We start from the raw sequence: 20,350 nt of genomic DNA, 5'->3' as shown, positions 1-20,350 counted from the left end.
GCATGCAACTGCCACTGTGTCACACCACTAGTACCACTGCTATGAGGAAATTTTATCCACCCAGGATTGCCAACCTTATTCGCTGTTTCCCGTGGAGCCAGCCCTGGGCCTAGCCCTACTTGCAAACAGAAATTACAGGTAAGATAGGCGTTTGGTTGGAGGTAGTATAATGGAGTATTAGGAGAGACGAGAGATTGGATTGACGGTAGTACTACTAAAGTCCTAGGACTATTCAGGAAAACAAACTTACTGTTAAACCCCCACAAACCAGACTCAAAAGCAGTAAAAAAACGGTATGGTCAGATAAAGTTTCAAAAAGTATATTTTTATAGCCCTAACAAAATAATCTCCCGCAAGACCCTCCCTAACCCCAACGATTGTCCTTCAAAAGTCCCCAAAAAACCCAACTCCCAATTCCCACCCCCCAAAAGTCTCTAAAAAAGGAACAAGGGACACTATGGCAGGGTGCTGTTGGATTTAGCAGCCAGGGCATCATGCTCCTTGCGGAGGGTGGCAAGTTCGAAGCGGAGGCCCTCCACCGTGTTCTTATAGTTATGGACCTCCTGCTCCAGGTAGGACAGTCTGAGGGATAAGCGGCGCCGGTGTGCCTTGTAAATCCTGTGAGGGGCAGCTGCTTTCTTTGCTGCTCGGCGGTGGCGTTTGGCTTTGGTAGCCCGACTCCGTACCGCTGGAGCACTGCGCTGGCTGGCAGCCCGCACGGAGGAGGATGCAGCTGTCCCAGTGGACGTTGTTGTTGTACCAGACTGCGTCTCCTCCTCCTCCAGGGCCACCAGCCGCCAATATTCAGCGACAGTGGCATCCAGCCTCCGTTGCCGGGCCATTCGAGCCAGCTCCTTCCTCCTTGATGGTGTCTTGGATTTGGAAGGAGCAACTACATGAAGAAAGAAAGACATAGTCTGTAACCAATGCTCCTTAAGATTAACACAAAATGATTGAGCAGAAAGTTGTCACAGTACAAGTAGCAAATTGAAAGCACAGTACATAACTATTGAGGACAGTATCTATGTAACCTCCGACTTCTTCATCCTTGCTCTAACATTAGTGGGAGTTTCAGGAACAAATTCTACGAGCACTATGGACTTCCATTACAGTCGACTATGACAGTACACCACTCTTCTTCTTCTTCTTCTCTCTTGTTTAGGAAAATTGGTACGTTATCTTATGCAAGCCGGCATAATGCCAGCGCAGTGAACTTGCACCCGAGAAAAACAGACGCACACCATGGTGAGTGAGACAGACTTGCGTTACTGTACCGGTCCAGTACATGCAGGTGGTGAAGCTCTTACTTTTCTATTACGGGTGGCACTGAGAATACTCTGTTAAAAGGGCTACTGCTTAATTAATTTAGCTTTCACCCTACAGTGCAAATGAGTATTAGAAAAGGAAAATGAAGAAGCTAAATTATCTGATTATCTATCACTTCACATGGGATGTATTTGATGACATATGGGATGACTTTAGGTGCTTTGCTTATTATTGAGTGAACAGTGATACCCCCACACATGAATGACGTACTACTACTAAACTAAAGTTATTAAGAGAGGTAGGGAGTGTCCACCGTAATAACCGGATATATGCTGTGCTTGCAGTTGCAATACAAACTACTGCTACTATTCATGGTAGTATTTGGACAACGTTACAACTTCTTTTCCTTGCCTTTCCTACACTGGAATGGATGTGCGGATGCGGTGTTACATGCTCTTCAAAGTAACACTTAGTTCACCCAGTGACCGTCTACTCTCTCTGGATACACATATGCTATCTAAGAGTCAGATAGTACCATGAATGATCCAGGCATCCATCCATTCAAAGTATATGCACACATACAGTTTCTGTCTCACCCACCCAGGCTGTTCTCCTTCCACCCATCCTTGCTTCATCATTCACCCAGCCATGCACCATACCATATTCTTTCCTTCCCAGCCACCTCGGGGACCAAGCAAACACATATCATTCTTCTTTGCCAGTCATCATTACATTTCTCGTCCTTCCACACTTACTTACACCCTTCTTTCGCTTTTCGTTCATCCCATCCATCAAGTTCACCTCAGATCTGATTGGGATTCTTCTCGCCAAAAACTTCACAGCTAAGTCGAAATACATTTAGAGGAGGCTACTACCTGGTTTATTTATAATACACCCGTGCAGAAAGCACACTCTGCAGTCTTCAATCTCAATGACTAAGGAATGTATAGCTTACCTCTGCCCGCCACCACCGTGTGAACCCTCACAGGCATGTCCTTGTCCGGCACTTGCACCGCCTCCTCCCCAGAGTTGTCCTCCTCGTCCAATGCCACCACCACCTCCGCGCTGGCCCCGTCTCCAGATGTTCCACCTACAAAGTAAATTTAATAATGTTAGAATACACCACTCACTACTATATAATATTTGGTCTAGGAGGAAGAAAGAAATGTGAAAAAAACAGTATACAATTTAATAATTTATGACTGTGTACTCTAAAGTAAAAATGTCCCTTTTTCCAGGGAAGGCTGTTGTCTTGCTGCACTTTTTGGCACAACTGATGAATGTTTGCTTTTTACTTTTTAACACGCACCACTTTTTCTCCTAACAGACAGAAGCTTGACTTCTAAGAACACGAGCAGGATCAAGTTCAAACCAGGTGAGAGCTCGGCTCGACCACAAGAAATGTGTCCAATTAATCGTCAGCACTAAGCACTTTTCCATTTTCAGTTACACGTTCACTTTTATGACAAACTTGATTTTAATAAATGTGTTTACTTTTAATAAAGCTTTTAAACTTAAATAGACTCTGTGGTTTTTGGTCCTCCAGACTAGAGTGGATGAGCTAAAGGTTTTGGAATTTTTGCAAGCATGAGTCCGTGCCTCTGCCATCGGTGACTTTGGGAGCTAAATGACTCTGCCACACTATCTAGTCAGTAAGGAGATTGGGGGTTCAACTACAAAGTCTGTTATCACTGAGGTATGTGGAAAGTCTAACAGCACCTATTATAATTGATAAGCTAAGCAATGCATTATTTAGTGTCCATAGTTCTGTTTGTGCAGATTTGTCCCTGCAACAGTAGTAGAATGGATTGTCCTCCTATCCAAACCAAAAGTAAAGTAGTATCTTATTCTTTCTTGGTGGTCATTCACCTTTTTATTGTTGGCAATGGTCAAAGCATAAACATTTAGAATACTTGAAAAGACATTATGGACAATCCCAGAGGACTGCACTCAGTGCATAGAGCTATTGCTGACTAGAATGGGAGTCCAATGGAAATGCCAAATGTGCAATCTTAGTTAGCTACACAGACAGACTAATAAGAATAATCTAGTAATACCACACGGAGTCATAGTCGAGGCAGGATAAGAATTTAGATCCTGTCTACAAGAAGATCAAAGACGATTTAGAAAAAATCGAATGAGGAACGCTAGGAAAAAATAAGTACTCTATATTAAAATTAAAACTTACTGGGGCCGGCAAAGGAGCCCTCGCCTGCCCGGTCCTGGCCTGCATCGTCAACAGCACCCGCCTCCTCCTCCTCCTGTGTCCTCCTCTTGCCCCTGGGGGAAGCTGATGTACAACATGAAAGAAAGAAAAACAGAAAACATGGATGATATTTCTCAACCAAATCAAACATTTCAAAAGAACTAACAAAATATTTGTGCAAAATAGCAAATAGACAACGACTCCACGGGATATATTATTGACCAATCTCATGTGGTCGACTGCGTTATTACTTTAGTATTGCTTGATTTGCGGACCGTCGAATTGGAAACTACCCTATGTAACTCACTAAACAAAGTACTAAAAAGGTTTGCCTAGGATTGGCAGGCAGCAGTCCGCAGCACGCAAAGTGACAGCCAAAGTCCATCGTGATTGAAGATCAGCGACAACACTAAAGTTTCCTACTACATTAACCAGTCATTAAAATACTCAAACTATTAATCCACCACCACTATTTCTTCTTATCGCCATGTGTACAAAGGAAGGACTGGACTTGAGTCTGTAGGGGCTGATTTAGAAGCCCCTTGCGGCTCTTTTGCTCCATTGTTGCGTGACTTTTGTGACGCAGCGACAGCACAAAAGAGGCGCAATGGTGCGGCGTATATTAACAACGTGACGCATATGGGAGATGCATCACGTTGTAAAGCCCTGCGCCAATAGGGGGCGTTCCGGCGCAAGGGAGGGCGTTCCTGTGCAAGAACGCATCCTAAAAGTGGCTGAGGGAAATCTACAAGATTTCAATCAGTCACTTTGAGGACAATGATGCGTGACTCAAACCCTGCGCCTGCTTGAAGCAGACGTACGGCTTGACGCAGCATTGGGGAGATAGGGCACCCCAGAGCATTGATGGAGCTGCACCATTGTTGCGACGCAACTCCAGCAATGCGCCGCCTTTACGGCACAGATGCGAAACGCTTTGGTGACGTTTTGGGCCCATGGTGCGCCGCATTGTAAATTCGGCGCACCATGGGTGATGGTGGCGTGACGCACAATTACTGGCGCATCCCTGCTACTTTGCAGGGATGCGCCGGTAATTAAAAATCAGAACCTTAGTGTGTAGCAATACGCAGTTCTTTAAACTACACTCATACATAATTTCACAGGCCAATGAAATGAACACAAAATCTAAAACAAATAAGCATAGTAGCAACACTACTGAGAAGAAGGAGAGCAGTGTACCTGAAATGCACAGAAGATTTTGAAATATAATTTACCAACAATGTAATGAGCAGCATTATTGCTCTTGGTAAAAAACAAAAATTTGCAATATAATAACACAGCAGGAGAAAACATAGTAGTAAAGAAATAGCTACTACTACTCACCAAGCCCGGGGATCTCAAGGCCAAGGAGGTCGAGCAGATCTCGCTCACGGGTCAGGACATCCGTCCAGCGGTGGGTGGCCTGGTTGTAGGTGCAAAGAAGGGTTATTTGCCGGGCGCACAGCGTTTTTTAATAAGTTTTTAAGGTTGTATGGATCTCCAGAGTATCGCCTTCTGTCTGGAGGCTTAATGTACTGAAATAAGGGCTGCACTCTCAACACTGAGAGATGTCCTCTAGGATCCAGAAATGTCCTTGAATCAAGGTTTCACAAAAAGATTATGACTCTACTCCAAAAGTTGTAGTCTGAATGTTTTATTCACATGTGTTCATAGCTTGTTATGTTCACAAGCGTTTGCTGCTGTTCCTGTTCCATTAACATTTTGCACTCATACCATCCCAATGCATTTCGGCATTTCCATTATGCCTTCATCTGGGGATATATTTCTAAAAACGAAGAAATGCTTATATTTTACATCATGTAAAAAATAGTTCATAGGCTGCCTAATAGATGCTAAATAATTATACAACAGCGAGTTCATGCAGTGTGAGTGGTTAAAAAACTGGTTTGTCACAATAAAGGGTGATATAACGTGAAAGAAAAAGATTAATGTTAAAATAATAAAGTCTAAAGTGCAAGGTGAAAAAACATGTGCGTTATGTTGCTGACTCGTGCTGGTAGGAAAATAACTTGTGCATTTCAGCTGCTTAACTAAAGTGGACGGAGTGCTGTGAATTATATACAAATAAAAGCGAGAATTTAGCATGTGAAACTCCTAAGCTTGACATTAATCAAACACCTTAGTGTCTTACAAATTCAGTGGCTAAGGGAAACGCTTACCGCGAAAGTGCAAATGTGCGTCTGTGATGGTAAAGGCTGTAGCTGGGTTCGGCAAAGGTCTGTGACCCGGAAATAAATATACAGAAAAGGTTGCGTGAGGGCGCGACCTAGTAGGGACTGTGTTCAAAGTAAAATGCAGGGGTGAAAACGGGTAGGGAGCGCGTTAAAAAAGTGGGATGTTTAAGGATGGTGAAAAAGCATGGTGAATGAAAACCAGTGGTTCACTAAAGATCACAATGAATAATGATACTAAAACTAACATGTAGTATAATAATATCAGGCAATGTGAACAAACTAATATAATTAAACATGAATTACAAGCTTTGAATGGTAAAATGAAAAAACCACTCTGCGCAGGTAAGGAGTCATTGGCTGGGGCCCCAGCTCTTCAAAGATAACATAAATATTCCACTCGGTCATTTAGGCCGAATGGTTTCATGCTGCTTAAGGTGAAAATCCAATAATTTTCTCTTTTTAATAATTCCTGATGATTGTCTTTACCCTCTTGTTGTCTCACAGTTTCCAACACGCAATATCTTAGCTGGCTGATGCCATGACCAGCTTCCAAGAAATGTTGAGCTACAGTGGATTTTAGGTGCTTATTCCTTATATTAGATTTATGCTCGGTCAGTCTTATCTTGAGTTTTCTCTGGGTTTGTCCGACATAAATCTTGCCGCATGGGCATTTCAACATATACACCGCGTTGCTGGTGTCGCAGGTTGCTGTAGCTCTTACTTTGATTTTATTGCCCTTCATGGGGTGGTTAACTGTAATCCCTTGGATAACATTATTGCAGTGGTTGCAGTTTCTGCATGGGATTGTTCCTTTGTATTCCGTGTTGGTTGAGGGAGTTTTTAACAGTTCTCCTAGGTTTATTGCTCTTGTGAAAGCAAAGGTAGGTTGAATGTCAAAGATTTTGTTGAAGTCAGGCTCTATCCTTAGGATTTCCCAATGTTTTCTGATTATTTGTTTGAATTGGTGACTTGCTGTGGAATATTTGGAAACTATGGTGATTGCTTCTGTATCAGTTGTCGCTGTGTAGGACAGTAGTTGACTCCTGGTTTTGGTTTCCGATCGTTGGATGGCCTGCTCGAGGACATGGTGTGGGTACCCTCGGGCTTTGAATCTCTGTAGAGTGGTTTGCATCTCTGGTTGTAGGTGCGCCAGACCCGAGAATGGTGGTAAATGGCCTGGCACACCTTCTCCCACCGCTTCCGGCGCTCCCGGACCCCGTACCCGGCACTGATCTTGCCGCCTCCCATGATGGTCCTGGGGAGGTGGCGCTGAACATAAAAAATTAGTTGGCCCACCTCCTCCGGGGTAAAGATCTCCCTGGGTACGACCTCCTCCCCCCTCAAACGCCCGCACGGGAGCCGGACACGGGGTGCGGGACCCTTCCCCTTCTCGGGATGCTTCCCGGCTCCCTTCACCATGGTCTGGCCGGAAAGGAATAAAGAAAATAGAATAGGGAAGAGAAGAAAAGAAAAGAGTTTAAAAAAGTAGTTTAAAATTAACCAAAAGTAGCAGTAAACACAAAAATATAGGGCTAGAAAAATAGAGGGATAGATAATAAGTAAAATAGATAAAAAAAACTTCAAACAAGCAAAGGATGGCAGAGATTGACAGAGGATACAAAGACCATGCCCAGAACCATAGCAATGAATGAGAAACAAGATGGCCGCGCCCGTTCACGACCGCGCGGGTAAGTTCGCGCGAGATTTTCCTTGCGAACACGCGCAAAACTGTACTGGCAAGCCGCAGACTTTGCGAGATTACACTTTGCGCCCGGAAACGGAAATACGTCAGGCAAACAAGATGGCCGCGCCCTTGAACGACCGCGAGGGTAACTTCGCGCCTTGCGCTACGAGCGGCTCGCAAAAACGCACAAAACCTTGCCAACTAACACGCCGCAAAAAAACAAATTGCATATTCGCACGAATTTGCGGCTTCCGAATCCGATCTCGCGCGTGTTCACGCCCCGCGAATCCCGCGAAATTGCAGAAAAACGAGTTTTTCAAAACTGAAAGCACTCGGCAGGGGCAAGAGTTCAAACTCATCATTAGTAACAATTCCCTGTAGTGCTTCCTGACTGGGGCCCCTCCAGAATTCAGTTGCTAGTTGCAACAATTGTATGACCCTGCTCTGACCCTCACAGCAGGCTCATAGAATAGCTACAAGTAGGCCACAAAGGTCCTGGGAAAAAAAAATGCACTGCAACAGAAAGCAAATTACAGATAAGGAAGCAGGTGCCAGGCTGGAATTTTAAAACAGTGACACATTAATAAACTAACCCCAAATTAATTCATGTCAGTTGAAGCAGGGCTGGTGTGCTTGCTTTTCCCCCCCATAATCTATAGTGATGATGAACCAGAGGGTGGCATTGATGTAACAGAGGGTTGCAGTGGTGAAACAGAGGGTGCTGGGAACCTGTGATGATGAACCAGACGTAGAAACAACATAATGGCGACCGTTGCGTGCCGAAATGTAAGTTTGCAATTGCGAACTGGTACGAAACCCTCCCAAACCGGCAAATCCGCAAAATTCGCGAACGCGAGATTCGCAAAATTCGCCCATACTTAGAAAGTAGATCTTCTCTTTCCTCCTCATTGTGCATCTGAACCATAATTTTCACTAACGCATCTTGACTTCCAAAATGCGGTAAGCTAGATTTTCTAGGATGAGTCTCAATCTGACTGGCTGAGTGTAGGTGGATTACTGCCTCAATGGGCTCAGCTTTCTCTGATGGTCTCCAGTATTTGGTGGTAACTTTACTGAAAGATGCAGTTTCCGGAATGTTGTAATTGGTAGCTTCTTGGCCTTCTAAGTGGGTGATGCCACTCTTCTTATTTCAGGCAATGTTAATGTTGATGTTGCAGCAGCTGCATCAATGCTGGATAAGTTGAGGGTCCTGGCTGACCGGGGTGAGCCTACCGGGTTGCTATTAGTGGTATTGCAGTCAGGTTTGCTTGATAGAAGCGGAGTGGAGAGACCTTTGATGTTCCCTGTCTTGGAAAAAAATAGCTGTCCCAGGGTCTTTTAAAAAAGAGAACTTTGTATATATCTTCGGTTGATAGGAACATGTCTTTTTCTTCGCTGGTGTTTCATCAATGGTTATGAGGTTGTTTAAGTCAGTTGGTGACGACTTTAATACTGGGGGTGATGAGGTTTGTGTGGATCTCTGTGATTGCTGAAGAGCTATAATGTGGTGCGGCGAAGTCCTTGACATGGCCGTTTTTATTTGGGGTTTGGGTCGAGGTTAGATTTTGGGTTGTTACTGACATCGAAGTTTCCATAGTTTCCATAGTTGGGCCTTCTTTGTTTTTGTTGTGGGCGTTCGGATTGATTTCCTGAAAGTTGTTTGGATGTAATGACGGTGCTGGCTCCAGTTTCCTTTTCCGAGACTTAGGCTTAGAATTGGATTTTGGTTTGAGTGGTAGTTGCCTAACTCTGCCTGATCTCAATTTTCTGCTTTTCTTCTTTGTTGTATCGAGTCGTTGGTAGTTTTGAGAACTAGGCACACTGTGCTTTTCCCCTTTGGGAAAACCCTCCTAGTAGGGTCTACAGCGGGAATTCTTGCTTGAGGAGGTCCTTGGTTTTTTCCAGTTTTTAGTGTTTAAATTATTATTTGGTGTTCAGCTATATGCAGAGAGGTTTTAATAAGCTTTTAATGGCTTAGAACTTGTTGACTTATCGACCTCTTGGGCCTGCAGTAACCCTCTAGGTTCTAGCTCTTAGCTTCTCCGCCCTCAATCCTTAGTCTTGGAGTGCTCCGCTGCTCCTCCCTTTCACGTGACTCGTGACTCAGCAACTCGGTGGAGAATTTTATCCAGTTCTGCCTGACGTTGCAATTTTCTGTGGTTTTCCGTGGGTTTTATTACTCTTACAAGCCACTGGAATGGTTTGAGGAAGATAGAACAAGTTTGTCAGCTAAACAAGTTTGCAGCAGTGCCACTGAGACTGGATACATTCTGATCAGATCATCAGGCCATCGGGCAGTGGTGGACTGGGAAACTTGATCCTTGATCTCAATGGCTCCTGTGGCTTTTTTGGCGGCTGGTTACTAGTTATTACTAGCTGCTGATTACTGATTACTAACTACTACTAACTGCTGGCAGGTGCTGTTAGGGGGCACACGAAGAAGATGGGAATGGTGGTGAGCGGTGCTCACGGAGAGGACCACGGGCAAGCTAGACCTAGTCGAGCTGCCATCCAGTTGACCCCCCGGGTTCTTACTTCGCGGCCGCCTCTATCGGCAGCCGTGCTCGCGTTTCGTGTCTCTGCTTCTCTCCCTCGCCTCAAGCACAGCCTCGCCTCACCTCATCCGGGCGTCCGGGTGAATGGAAGGAGCTGCAGTGAAGGGTGCGGCCTCTTCTCCCTCTCCCTCTCCTCCCCTGCTGGATTTTGCGGGTTTGCAGTTTTTCGGGGAAGACCGGGCGTTCTCTAGTAAGCCGGCAGTTTTTTGGCAGATTCTCACCGCCTTCAGCCTTGTCTCTGCTCTGCGCTTCTCCGCACCACTCCTCCCTCTCACCGTGGGGAGAGGGGGCCACAGGGGGGCCACGGGGGAGGGGTGATGGCATGGTGGGTTTAGTTTTATTTGACTTGTTTATATTGATTGGTTCAATTGATATCCTAACTGAGCTTGAGTTTGGCTGTATTGGTTGTTTTGTCCTTTAAAGCAACATTTTTGGATGGCAGGCAGGTATGTGCACAAGGGAAAGAGTAAAACAAGCTCCCTCCTGCTTGTCTCACTTTCCCAGAGTTTAGTTGTTTTGGTTGTTTTGTCCATTAGAGCATTAGACCGGTTTCTGGCTATCAGCCGTCTTCAGCCAGGATAGCTTGGGAGGAGGGAAAGTTGTATTTTGATGTTATTGTGTGTTTTAACTTAAAAATCTTTTCCAAAACAGGTAGAAGTTGTAGGCCCACGTTGGGTTGACTGCTTTCAGAGCATTTTTTGTTTAATAGGATTACTTTAAAAAGTTTGATTATTTTTTCTATTAAATAATAGTGTTATGAAAGTAATCTTATTTGGTACATTTTTTTCTTGCGATGGGTTTTTAGTAATATTGTAATTGCATTGTCGTAGTTTTCTGGATAAGACGAAGGAACACAGAGAAAGACTTGTGGGTTGGAAAAAAAATTTTTGCGCCATTTTTAAACAATTGCTATATGGATTTTTAGACTTCTACTGGACTTTGGTCGAGAGAGGATTTCAACAATGGATTTTTGGGCTGTGATTTTTTTTACTTTATTACTTTTTCACTTTCTTACTTTTTTAATTTTTCATGTTTTTTTTTACTTGAATTCGAGCGAGAGAGGATTGCATCGATGGAATCTTGTTGTGTTTTTTGCTTATCAAGAATTCTGTTTCAGGATTTTGTTTTTGGGTGCGTTTTTTGTAGGTGTGCACAGTATAGTTTACTGCACAACTTTTTGCTGTTAAAATATGGTTTTGCCGAACTGTCCCCTTTTTGGTTAGTTACTGCTCAAGACTCTTGGTGAAAGGCTGGATTGTACGTAAGTACAAGAGTTCAAAAAATAAGACAACTGAAGGGAAGAAACTCGACTTTATTTAAATAATGTAAAACATTTTGAAAAATGCCAACTTAGGCGCCTATTAGGATGGTGGACGAACCTGCGTCCGTCCGCCACCCCAAGGTGGAGGGACCATCCGCAGGGACAGCGGCGATCCCTCCATGCCGAATAGGATGTGACCGCCACCCTGGTGGTCACATCCTGTATCTTTAACCTTGCGACGGGTGCTGCTTGAAGCAGCACCCGCCACAAGGTTAAAAATGCATGACTTGCATGTGCATGTAAATGCAGGGGGGTACCATAGGTACCCCCATGTGCACCCACCACCCCCGACACCCTGGGGGCCTGCAAGGGCCCCCCAGAAGCTATTGTCCACATGCTTTTCCACTATGGTAAATCTACTGCTGAAAAGCATGTTTTCAAACCCATCGTAATTTGGCTGGCGGTGTCTTGCAGACACCGCCACCAAATTGCGGCCAACACCCCGCGGATCAGCGGCGGACAGACCTGACGTCCACCGCTGATCCCACCGCCATCATAATCTGGCGGTGTGTGTTTTGAAGGTCCACAGCGGTGATTCTGCATCCTCCGGGCCGGCGGTGGCTACCACCGGCCCGGAGGATGCGGAATCACCGCAATCAAAATCGACCACTATATTAGGGATATTCTTTGTCAAAACTGGCAAGTAAGGTGGTTTAGGAGTTAGTGTAGATTAGAAATGTAGGATGTGTGCATTATTATCTAGGTAGTCTGAAGCGTAAACTTAAATTGTTAAATTGCACCCAATAGTCTCTCTGACATTTTTTTATGTTCTTTTAGAGGTTTGTGGGTTCAGACTACCATTTAATGATTGCACAATTCTAATTTCTTGTAAACTTTGCTCCTTCTTCAAAATGTCCCAAAAATTATAGAAGTTAGTTAGGATGTAGTTTACCATTGGATTTATTGAATAAGTTGTGCCATTATTCGTTTTTGCTCCTCCCTCTAAGCAGGTCCAGTAGCAACTCCACCACTTCACATGAAAATGTGGCTTCCTTCTGAGACCTGACCTGCTTAGATGGCCAATCCATGTGTCTTCAAAGTAATTGAGAAGGGGTGCCAATTTTTTTTCTCATTTGCAGTAAAGAAATCAGATTCAGTAATTGATGTATTGTATTCATCTACATTGTCAGGAGGAACAAAACAAAGTGCGTTCATTACTTCAATTCAAATTTTAGTTTACTGTCTGATCTATAACCTCAGGGTGTTTTTTGAATTTTTTGCCAATAAGCCTGTGAAAAGGGAAAAAAATCAGTGAATTCGGGTATCCGTGTACAATTTAGAAATTGTGTTAATCATTGGTAATTCTAAGTCAATTAACACTTTCCTAGGACTTTTGTTAATTGTTTTAGCTTTCATCACTGACCAAAATTCAGTGTATGTAAAGGTTTGGTTATCAGGGAGTAAATGGTATACTAAGAGCACTACTGTGTGATTAATGTAGGGATGAATAGAGTATATTTGGATGAATGGATTGGGTGTGGATTTAAACGTCCCATCCATCATCCAAATATCATTACTCTCTAACTTTACAAGATTATGGTGTGTGATAAAGATTAGTATTCATTTAAGAGGCTTTTTGTTGTCATGCAAAAGAAAGATTTCATGAGTAACAGTTACAGATAGTTCCAGTGGAAATTTAATATCAGAGAAGGTTTGGGGTGTTACACGTAGGGGGTTACTTGATTGTTTTTTACTTGATACATGTGATGGAAAGAATTGAGAAACCTCCCTCAAAACTGAGCCACAGAGTTCATTAGAGGTGGATGCTAGTGCTTTCATTTCATTTATATTTTCTTAAACATTTATCTCCATTGCAGAGTAGTTATGCTTGGTGGTCCTTTCAACAGTGTCACCAAGAGTAACCACTCTGCCTGTTCAATGGGATGAGTAATATCGTACACACCTCCAATGCCACCTGGGCTCAGTTAATCTCTCCTTATAATAAACGTAGCCACTGTGACTTACAGTCTGTTTCCCCTGCTGAAATGTATGTATTTGGCTTCCTTTCTTGCTGCCATTATCTATTAAATGAAGAGAAAGTGAAAAACATTGTTTAAGTGATTTTAAGTGTGGTTGTTTTTAAAAGATTCTGTCTGCAAGTGAAAAGTAAGTGCTCATTCTTTATTTAACAGTTGTATTCTTTTCCACATTGTTCCTGGATTTGACTTGATAATGTTTGTTTGGAATTTGTTCCAGTTTTTATACCTTAAATTGAAAAAGGGTTACGTTTGTATTCACTTGAGAGAAAGATAAAGGTTACCTTTTTCAGGTTTTTCTGTTCTCTTATTCGAAAGTCCTTTTGTAGATGGTGGTTGTTTTTTGATTTTTCAGGGAGTTTAACACTACGGGGCTCATTACAATGGCAGGTGGACTTTAGTCCGTCCGCCATCCTCCTGGTGATTGGGGTCGCCCGCCTATATAGCGGCGGTCCCCCTCAGGGGGCCCTATTAGGATGGCGGGCGGATTGCCTCCCTCCGTGCCACGGGTAGTCACCGCCGCTCCGGCGGGGCGATCCACCCACCATCTGTGCGCAAATGACCTCCTGCCATATTACATTGACTGGGGGGTTCGCGGCGGATGGAAAGACCGCCTGCCACTTTTCCACCCGGTCAACATGGCAGGCACCACCCTGTGCCTGCCATGTTGTGCATAGAAGTGCACAAAATACCTTCCTGGCATTGTGGCGGGCGGTGCTGAGTGCACCACCCGCCACAATGTTAGGAATGCAGGATGCACCTGCCACTGTGGCGGTTGCATCCTAATGGTACCCACGAGACCCCCGCCCTTATGGCGGGCGGTCCCTTTATACAACGGGAGGGCGGGCAGACTTTCCTAATGTGCCCCATGGTATTACAATGCAACCGCCACTGTGGCGGTCTCATTGTGCATTTTTAACATTGCAGCGGATGCTGCTGGCTGCAGCATCCGCTGCAATGTTAAAAATGCATGTTGTGCCTTTCCCTGCACTATGTGGCAGGCACCACGTGGTGCCTGTCACCTGGTGTAGGGAACTGTAGGGTGCACCATAGGTGCACCCCAAGTGCAAATCCAACATGCCCCTGCATGAGGGGACCTGCATTGGGCGCCCAAGTACATCCCCTCCAGCCTGGCAATGGCGGTTGAACCATCTTGCAAAGGCTGGCGGGGATGCAGCATCATAATCTGGTGGACGGTGCCTGCTAGGCACCGCCACCATTTGTAGATGTGGGATGGGTCCGCCAGGCAATTGTTACAAGTGCCTGAGTCAGACCCTTCACCCACCATCGTAATTTGGAGGGCGGAAAAGTTATTTGCGATGGCGGTGAATCCGTGGTGAATGGTGGTGGGTTCACCACCATCTTAATGAGTCCCTTTGTTCATTTTAGTGTTTTAGATTTTTGGTTCTGAAAAAAGAGATTAAATGTTATAAGTATTTTGTTCGGATGATTTCATTTTTTGCTAATAGCCTGCAAAGAAATAATTTAGTGCATTTTTAGATGATAAAAAGTCATTTTGCTTTTGTTTGTGAGGTTAAAATACATGGTTGTGCACTTGTAACCTGCAAAAAAAATGTATTGAACATTTTTACCTTGTTTTGTTTGGTTTCTTCTGTGGTGATGCCTTTTTTATCTTGGCTTGAGGGTGTGTCCTTTACTGTTGTTTCTGTATATGGTTAAATCTGTTGAAAAGGTTGAATTTAAAAAAAGCTTTGATTGTATGCTTATGTGAAATTAACATTTTTCAATGTTGATTTTTTTAATTTAAGTACTAACAATTTGCCCCCATTAACATCCAACACTTTCCCATTGGCAAGTACCTGTCGGATAAGGAATAGTAATTTTGCCCCAGCACAATCCAGCACTTTACCTGAGGCAAGCACCTGTTGGAGTAGGGATAACAATTTGCCCCCACCACCATCCAGCAATTTCCCTGAGGCAAGCACCTGTCGAAGTTGGAAAAGTAAATTTGCCCCATCAGCATTCAACACTTTCCCATTGGCACACACTTAATTGTTGGAGTAGGAAGAGTAAAAGATTTGTCCCCACTAACATCCAATACTATCGCATTGGCAAACATCCAACACTTTCCCTGAGGCAAACACCTGTCGGAGTAGGAATAGTAATTTTGCCCCACCACCATCCTACACTTACCCTGAGGCAAGCCACTGTCGGAGTAGAAATAGTAATTTTGCCCCACCACCATCGAGCACTTTCCCTGAGGCGAGCACCTGTCAGAGTAGGAATAGTAAATTTGCCCCTATCACCATCCAACACTTTCCCTGAGGCAAACATCTGACAGAGTAGGAACAGCAAATTTGTCCCTACCACCATCCGGCACTTTCCCTAAGGCAAACACCTGTCGGAGTAGGAATAGTATTTTTGCTCCCACCACCATCCAGCACTTTTCCTGAGGCAAGCACCTGTCGGAGTAGGAATATTAAATTTGCCCCACCACAATCCAGGACTTTCCCTGAGGCAAACACCTGTTTGAGTTGGAATAGTAAATGTGCCCCCACCACCATCCAGCACTTTCCCTTAGGCAAGCACCTGCCGGGGTAGCAATAGTAAATTTGCCCCGACCACCATTTAACACTTTCCCTGAGGTAAACACTGGTCGGTGTAGGAATCATAAATTTGCCACCACCACCATCCAGCACTTTCCCTGAGATTAACACCGGTCGGAGTTGGTATACTAAATTTGGATAGAAACATTTTAAACATATTTCTGATCTGTGTATGCTAATATATTTTTTGCTAATGTCAATAAAGTTTTTTTTCAACATACGCAATAATGTTAAAATCCTACTTACATATGATTTTATAAACTGTGGTTTCTTCCTGCTAGGTTTTTGAGGTTGAATTTCATCAATATCTGCTAATATAAAAAGTATAATATTATTGATATTTATTTACGGCTAATGGGATTTTTTTATTCATCGTAACTTTTTGTTTTTTTATTCACTTACTTCAGAATGGATAGATTTGCTTGTTAGTACCTGCTTTCAATTGCTTGCAGCTTTACAATTTTAGGAAATGGTGTAAATAAGTCAAAAGTAATATTTAAGTAGTTGTGATTTATGTGTTATTGTACTGCTATTTTTTTAAATGTACACTTACTTCTGTCTGTAGAGGGTAGTGGTGAACTTCTCCAATGCAAAAAGTCTCCAGGTACTTCTTCTGTGTGTAGTTACCGTAGAAGTCAGTTTTCCACTGACCACAAAATGGTGGTCGGCATCTTTTATACATATTTTGAGGGTAAACAACAATTTAAAACAAAGTATGTTTTGGGAACAGTTTTTTCGCATGAATCAGAATCTGACAAAATGTATATTTATTTTGTTCTGTGTAAAAATGTTTTTATTAACGTTCCTTGTCGGAATGTCAGCCATTGTGAGTAGTTGCGGGATCTGGAGCTGTAATAAAAATAGTTGAAGGACTGCTGTTTTATGTGCTTCAGAAATGTTTTATGTATAATCTCATTTCGACATTGATATAGTTGGTATTTGCTGAATAAATTGGTAATTCTGTGGGTTTTTTACCCGTCATTTAGTAGTTGTTTTTTAAAAATGTTAATATTCAGGTATTTTAACAGGAGGTACTTTGAGAAGCACCTGAGTCTTAAAATTAATGACGGAGTATTAATAATCTTCCCCACACAAAAACCCCTATTTCCCTTGCATCCCGTCCCACGGGATGGTTATGCAAAAAAAATTGTATGTGTTGTAATGGCATGCCTAGTATTAGTATGCGTTGTAATAATAGTTTTAATGTATCTTAATGAACATGCATTGCAATGGCTTGCATAGTAAAAACATGTGATGTAATGGTAGCTGCATTGTAAAAATTGCAATGTATAAGCATGCGTTGTAAAGTTATGCGTTGTAACGTCATACATTTGTCTGTGGTTATATGCGTTGGGTATGCTGATAAAGATGACAGTGTTTTGTGTCTAGGTCATATTTGTAGCTTGTCAACCGTGATGTTGATGATTGAGGAGAAAACTGGTTCCTGTAGGTGTCTGGCAGTGTGGGTGAGTTAGGTAACGTGCTATGTGAAGCCAAGGTTTCTGAGGTTTTCTAGAAGGGCTGTCGAATTTGAGGGCTTTCTAGGTACAAGTTGAAGTCTCCAAAAGAGGATGAAGGTGCTGGTGTTAATGTTGAGGGGTATGGCGAAGTCCATGATGTCACTTGCAAAACTGGTGTGGTGTACTAGCGGTCTGTATGTGAGGGTTCTACCCTGGGAGAAGTTGACTGTGATGAGTTTCTTTAACGCAAGGTTTTCTATGTAACTTGTGGGAATATCCTTGTACGTTATGCAGCTAATAGTATATTCCAATATTATGCAGCTTCACTTCTGGGCTTGTTCTGATGGTCTATCTTGGCGATCTTGTAGCCGGCAGAGATGGCTTTAGCAATGTTAAGGGCAGAGGTTGGGTTTAGTCATGTGTTCAATGAGGAAGAGCAGGTCCGGAGCGGTGTTGTGCAGTAGGACCTATATCTACGCAGAATGTTTGGTGAGTGAGTGGGTGTTGAGGAGCATGCATGCAATTGTTGCATATTGTCTGGGCGGTGTTTGATCTGTCTGAGCGTGAGGGGGTGGGTGGTTTGTGTAAGTGGGTGTAGGGTGTAGTAGAATGCTTGAGAACTTACAGTAGGCCTATGCAAACGTTCCTTCCATGTTGTGTGGCAGCAGTGCAGCAAGCAACAGCCAGAGTTGAAAGCATGGAGGAGCATGGCAGGGTAGTGGTGGGTAGGCAGAGAACATGGGTTCCTGGTGCTATGCACAGTCCAAGCGCAGACAGGTTTGCCTTTGCTGCCCTACAACTATGTCATCTGTGCGCGTCTGCTGCACATATGTGCTGCGGCCACCATTAAGTAGGTCCTGGGAGGAGGAAAAGCAGAGGGTACCATAGACAAGAAACCAGTGATGCCACTTCTGTGCAGATGGATGATGGGAAATCCAATGATCTCACTTCCTTTACAGGTGGGTGATGTGATGGCAAATGAGGTCCTCTTGTTTGGCTTCTTGTTTTAAAACCAGTTTTGGTGGGAAACCAGACATGTCACTTTCTGTGCAAATTGATGATTAAAAATCCAATGATGTCACTTCCTTTACAAATGAGTGATCTGAAATTGTCTTCTTCCTTGGCCTCTTCTTTTAAAGATTTTTTTAAAGGAAAACCGTTGCACCTGGGCAACAGAAGGCCTTTGATCACAGCCTACAGAGTATTCAGTCTGGTATCAGCTCTAAGAGAGAGAGGGATGTTCCCGCAACCAGCTAGTGTGGTGAAGACGGAGGGGACTGCCCATTTCCCTACATACACTCCTCGCTTGGAAACCAGCCACCTCACAGGGCCGAAGGGTTCTGCCAATTAGGATTTAACTAAGAATAGTGCACTGTGGAGTCGTTTTCAGTAAGACAAATAGAATGTGCTGAAAAAGTGGGAAAGTATGATCTTGGTAATTTCTTTCTCTGTGGTTAGAGAGTGTACATGAGGGGCCTCCACCCACTGGCTAGTGAAGCCTACAGAAGTGGCACCTCAACACCAACTTATCAGAACACTTTCTGGCCCTTTGAAAGAACAGAAGAGGGTTGAATCTGCCATCTGTGACTTCTGCATAGACGTAAAGGGCTGGATCTGGTCAAATTTGTACAAAGGTCTAAGAAGTGGACCACAAGCGTCAGTTAGCTAACCTTAAATATGGATACAGGGACACAAAAAGTACTAGAGGCTTTTTTCCAAGAGTGGCCAGCTGACCAGCAGCAACTGGACTGGTGCTTAACCCTGCTTGTGAACTCTACTAATGGGTTTTGCAAGAGGGAGTCTGGGCCCCTACGTGATGTCAATGAGGTCCTTAATTCTGTCACTGAGGTCCTTGGAGCCTTAGGTGGTACCAATATGTACTGTTTCAAGAGAGTCTGAATAGTTTCTAGACTTTGAAGACCTCTGAATCTTCAGCAGGACCTCTCTACAAAGGTGTGCAACTTCAAGAGAATCTCTTCAGATACAACTTCCTGGTTTGCCCCACTGGAGGACTTTGAGCTCCAAAAAAGTAACTAAGTCAAAAGGTAGAAACTTTGAAAGGCAAAGGTGTGAAAAGTATCCATCTGATAAGAGGACTTCACCTGGCACAAAATTCGAATTTGCGAACTTGGAACTTTTCCCAGCTAAACCAACAGCCACCCAACTTCAAGAAAACTTCACTGGATACAGACTGCAACCTCACCCTGCTGGAGGATTTCCTTTTCTATTTGAGAGAGAAACTCAGAATGTAAAATCTTTGACAAGGACAACCTGCTTGGTGTATCCACACTCCGCTCCGTCGCAATCGGGCTGAAATTGCACCTTGGTCCCAGTCAATGGTAGACAGTGACTTCATTTTGGCACTTTACTTTTCTTGCCACTTTTATCCCCAAAACTTTCAAAATTAAAAACTTGGTTCCCGTATTGAAATCTAATTATTTTAGGACAATCGTTCTAATTCTAATGTCATCTATTTTTAGTAATTGGCTGTTTGTTTTTGACTTTTTAATTGCTGTAGCACTGCTAAATACTTTAGATGCGTGTATTTAATTTAAGACCGCCTGCCCTGTGCCACAGCTACTAGGGTTTGAGTCCAAGGTTTATTTATTGAACTTGTGTATTTGGAGCTAACAAGATTTTGGACTTATTATTTGTGAAGAATGTACATCCTCCCAAACTAACACCCCAATTTCTTTAAGCTCAATATTGAAAATTGGGGTCAAATATTGCATTGTAAAGAACAATTTTCACAAGCCAGATATTACCAATAGTTAGGGCCACTGGAATTATGTGTTTCTGCGCCCTTGGCTTTTTTGGCATAGTTATAGATTTGCTGAATTTGCCACATAGTCCATTACCTGCTACATAATCTGCATAATTTAACAAAAAGAACGTTTTTTTCTAGCTCAAACAGAACAAAGTTACTAGAAATGCTTCTACGTGAGTTCGTGTGAAGTAGAAGGCCCTTTCCAAAGGTTAACTGGTCATCTTTCATTTGCTTATTTCTATATTTAGTTGTTAAACTGGCGTTAATAGGGTGGAATATTTGCTGGAGGGCATATTGAATATTTTAAAAGAATTACATAGTGACAATTGGGCCCAGATCATTAGAGATTCAAAGGG

This window comes from Lissotriton vulgaris, chromosome 7 (genome assembly GCF_964263255.1).
Source record: "Lissotriton vulgaris chromosome 7, aLisVul1.2, whole genome shotgun sequence".
Classification (NCBI taxonomy): domain Eukaryota; kingdom Metazoa; phylum Chordata; class Amphibia; order Caudata; family Salamandridae; genus Lissotriton; species Lissotriton vulgaris.
Note: the sequence above shows the minus strand (reverse complement) of the source record.